The sequence below is a fragment of the Raphanus sativus genome, chromosome 4, assembly GCF_000801105.2.
Source record: "Raphanus sativus cultivar WK10039 chromosome 4, ASM80110v3, whole genome shotgun sequence".
NCBI classification, from domain to species: domain Eukaryota; kingdom Viridiplantae; phylum Streptophyta; class Magnoliopsida; order Brassicales; family Brassicaceae; genus Raphanus; species Raphanus sativus.
The window spans coordinates 50,847,813-50,852,755 of NC_079514.1; positions in this window are offsets into that span (position 1 = coordinate 50,847,813).

The following is a 4,943-nucleotide window of genomic DNA, read 5'->3' on the forward strand; positions in this document are numbered from 1 at the left end:
TAGTTTGATCAATATTTTGGTTTCCTGTAGAATATTAAATCTTGGTTTTATATTGAAATGGTTAAGCTTAGCTTGATAATTACAGCCTAATAATATACACATTTAACCATTAATATTGTATTTGATGTACATACAATTTCTCAATAGATCTACTGAAGGCCAAACAATTTAAAATATTTTGAATCTTGTGACCTATTATTCATAAATAAATTTAAATTATACTGAATTTTTTTAATTAACTTTTATACTAAACCTAAGTGTATTACTCATGAATCAGATGAAATGTTTTTTTATATATAATTGGATTATTTTTTTCTAATTTCAAATGTATTTAAATATTTTCTCTTTTGATAAGATTTTATTCTTTTTGTAGGGGTTATATCGTGAATAGATTTTTTTTGTTTCTTTCAGAAAAAAATTAAATGTCGAATGTGTACGCATCTCAAGACATGATCTATGTTTTTATTACTTAAATTCCTCAAAACAATCCTCAATTTTATATTTAATAAGCTTCTTCCTTATTCTATAGCTTTTTTTTATAGAATTTTTTATAGCTTCTTAGTAGAATGGAATCTGTGTTTATATTGAACACTTCTCCAGAGCAATTAGGATTATCATTGTTTTCTTTCTTCTCTTATTAAATTGTTTGATACTCACTTTATAAATAGCTTCCATGAAAGACTGAGTAGGTGACATTTTAGCTCATTTTGTTGGAGTAAAGAGGTTTGTGGTAAATAATTAAAGGATTTAATAACACCAAATGAGTAAAGATCTCAACATAACTAAACAAATATTGTTACATGTGAAGAGCTCATGCATATAAGATGAAGGCCAAAAACAAACACAAACAAAGAGGCAGCAGATAAAACTTTGTGATGTTTTAATTAATCGACACATTATGATGATGTCTTCCACAGTAGATCACCCGTAAAAATTACACAATCTAGGGTCATGAGTTGATAAGATACTTGTCTCCAAAGGGAATCTGACTCAGGAGATGCATGAGAAAGAGTAGGCTGAGTTGTAGCACTAAACTGAGCATCCTCCACGAAACTGGACGTGATCCAAAGGAAAGTTGTGTTGGTCTCAAACCCCTCGTCAATTTTATCCTTGTCAATATTATTGTTTTTTTTTGCTATTATATTGTTTATATTTATCTTTATATTTATTTGTGTGTATTTTTTTTGTTGTGTGAGAGAATTTATCTATATCTTATTAATTACTAGGGTCGGCCCGCCCTACGGGCGGGATGTTATTCCAAAAATAGTTAAAATAGTTAGAGTAAATATTTAATATAATTTTTATTAACTTAAAATTTAAATATTAGTTTAGCTCTGAATTTGTTTTTTTATTAAGTCTAAATATGACTTTGTTGTGGTTTTATAATTCAGAACATGTATCAATATTATTTAGAAATCAATGATATAGAGATCTTCAATCAAATTAATAGCTCTACATAGTTAATTTTGAGGTTATTATAAAATAAATTTAAGTTTAAATATACGCACGAAACTTTAATGTTAAATATATGCAGGACAATCTAAGTTTGAACATATGCATGACAATTTGAAAGTGTAATAGCTATTTTTTTATTTGATTGAAAAGTATTAAGTTTAGTTACATATAAGATTAATTTAAAAATCTGGATTTCATTCTTTATTTAGCTTATTTTACATCATCATTTGGAACTCTTCTTCTTTGTTAGCCACAACAATTTTTTGTATCCTCTTGTTTTAATATCATACTCCCTCCGTTGTATAATAGAAAATGTTTTGAAGAAATTTTGATGTTTCAAAACATAAGATAATTTGATAGTTTTAAGATACTTTAATTTTATTGAAAAGTGGTTAACCAATAATATTTACCTACTTTATTTATGGAGGTGGTAAAGGATTTTTGATTTAGCTTTGCTTAGCTTAGGGCTTCCCTGTTTTTAACAAATCCCTACAACTTCTCGACATGTTTCTCAAGTTGTCACCTTTCATTTCAAATAATATTTTATAAGTATCTTCACCATTTTTATCCAAAAATGGCTAATTGATTCATTAATTATTTGAATTGATATTTCTTTTTAAACTCAAATCATTTTATACAGAATTTCAAAACACATGAACCTTAAAATCTTTTCAATTAAGTAAATTGCATGTTAGGTAATTTGTCTTCTGGTTTTCTTAAAAATAGTTACTATCACACTACAAAATCACAAAAGATTAATCGTTAACCAAAAAGAATTATATTTTAGTTTAGAGAAAAAATCGAGTTAAAATATTTATTATCTGCCAACCTGTAAAACAACTGGGACATAGAACAGTTTGAATCAGAAGACTGAACATCCCAGCTGCATCTTAGACACATGAGATCGGTGTCCTTGTTACTGAGCTCTCTGAATCAAAGTAATCCAACTGAATATGCAAACATAGCAGCACATTAATCTCAAATCAGAAAATTAAGAAATGAAAAGGACATGAAAGCTTTACTTGTATCTCATTGGTTTGAGGACATCCTTTGCAAGAAGCACAACTAACCCATAAAGCATAATTTCGTATGCCAGTCTGTACATAAAAGTCTTGGAGGAAATTCTAACAACAGCTTCATGTAATATATGTATAATCTGTTTTAAATCCCAAAGAAAATTCCCAAACACCAAACTGAATGAAGACGACCAAACCAAAGAAACAACTTTTTGGATTGAGACATGAGAAAAGGATGATTCTTTGCTTTCATGTGTTAAATTCTTATCCTTCTTCTTTTCTTTTTCTTAAGAATTGTTTCTTATTTAGTTTCAAAAAAAAAGAATTGTTTCTTATCTTTTGCTCGTAAACAAATTTAAAAGTGTCTACAGTTTCGATTTTTCTGCTGATTAACGTAACACTGCAATAATATTTTTCTTTATTTTTCCTTCTTGTCATAATTATATTTGTGTTTTTTTATTGTATGGAAGATGAGTTAATTATTAAATGTGTTATCAGCTTAGTCTTACACACATTATCATTGTTCTTTATTTTCATTTTAAATATCAAACATTTGTTCAAAAAAAATATCAAACATAACCCACATGCTGAAATTAAAAAGTCTATTGACTATTTGCGCAAAAGAAAACGTTTTTTTATATATTAAAAGTTTAAAACTAAAAAGTAACTCATCATAATTCAGCCGTTTTTTATAAATACTTATAAATAGAAGTAAATTTTGATATTTATTTATGTATAGTGAAAAGTAGTGAAAACTAATATTTTATATCTTAAAAGAATAAAGGAGAATCGAATATTTTAGTTTTATTTTCAATTAAAATATATATAATTAAGTGGATGATATTATATAGAACTATTTTTTCTAAAAATTGTTGACATTACGATACATATTTTGACCGACTGTGACAAAGAGACTACATCAAATAATATAGTCCGACATTTATTAATAATGCCAACGCAACACCGACTGACACTTTTAATTCATTCGTAGTTTGCTAATTTCGAACCGTGTTTCTCATTACTTAACCAAAAGAAAATAAAAAAAATTTGGTCAAGCCACGATTAATTAATATAGGGAGAGCGTATTGAAAGAAGGAGAAGAGAGAATCGCGAAGAAGAAAAAGAATCAAAGCATGAGTAGGCAAGAGAATCACGATGGCAGCCGGATCTCAACTTCCGCCGCGTCGGACTCCATAGCTCCTCACTCCTCTGACTACGCTCGTTACCCCAAGCTTGAACCCAACGGCGTCACTCCTCCTCTGCCTCCTATCTCCTGCGATGCACCGACCACCATGCCGCCGAAGTTCAATCCCTACGTCTCTCCTTCACCTGCCCCTAAGTGTAAGCTACTTTGCATCATCCGATCTCGCATCTTATCGAATTTCTATGCTTGATTGATCGATTTTGGTTTTGGAGCAGATACAATGGCCTCTGTGAAGGACACGCTTTAGAAAAGGGGGAAAATGGCAGCAAGATCAAGAGCTACCGAAAGAAGCGATCAGGAAGATGTGTAAGAGAAAATCGATGCTCACATATATTTATATGGAGCCACCACCGTCTATAGAGACGAAATTAAGCATTGAAGACGGCGATGTATCATGTGTGATTGAATCAATGAATTTAAGATGAATCTGTAACTCCGGCAGTTCATATTCACGAAGGAAGCAGAAAAGTCACCGCCGCCGCATGAATAAGATAACATAATATCGAATTAGGTCTACATGCGAAAACAATTACAACGGGTCGAAACGGTAGAGACACGAAGCCCAAAAAACAATGAAGCCCAAAATACAGTTAATGAAACGCAGAGTTCAGGCCATCCGTGACAGGTGTCAGCAGCAGGAGAGTCGAATTATCTATGTGGCATCCCATGTGGACACCCATGAGAAATTGAAACTCTCTTTTATATATAAAGATTATTGCTGTTTTTAACGTTTTCCTCTCTTGTTTCTAATAAAATAATATTGGTTTCAGTCACCGTAGTTTTTAAATTTTCTTGGTCTTTTTATGTTGTTTTTATCATTTCAGACCATAGTTATTTGATATTTTATTTTTATTTTTAGTTCACAATATGTGTTATGGACAATATTTTAGATTCTTACTATGATGTCCAACATTAAGGAGTTATATGTTTTTTTTTTCACACCTGCATTCTCCACCAGGTAATAGAACAGCTTAGAAGCAATGGTGATCGCATGCCCACCAGGTAGCTCGTAGTTCTTGTCAAGAGCTGAGCTCGTTTTGGCTGTCACAAGCTCCTGCTCGTAGTCAAGAACAATAAAGCAAAGCTTCTTCTTTATGTCTATGCCGTTTTCACGTTCCCTGAGAGGCTCATCTCAGTTGTAAAAAACAGAGCACGTGATCTGTCTACTTGTAGCCCGTCTCGTGCTCCGCTTCTTCAAGGTTGGATGGGTGTAGGTTCCTATCTAAATGTCTTAATCAAACACATATTGTATCTCATACTGAATCAAA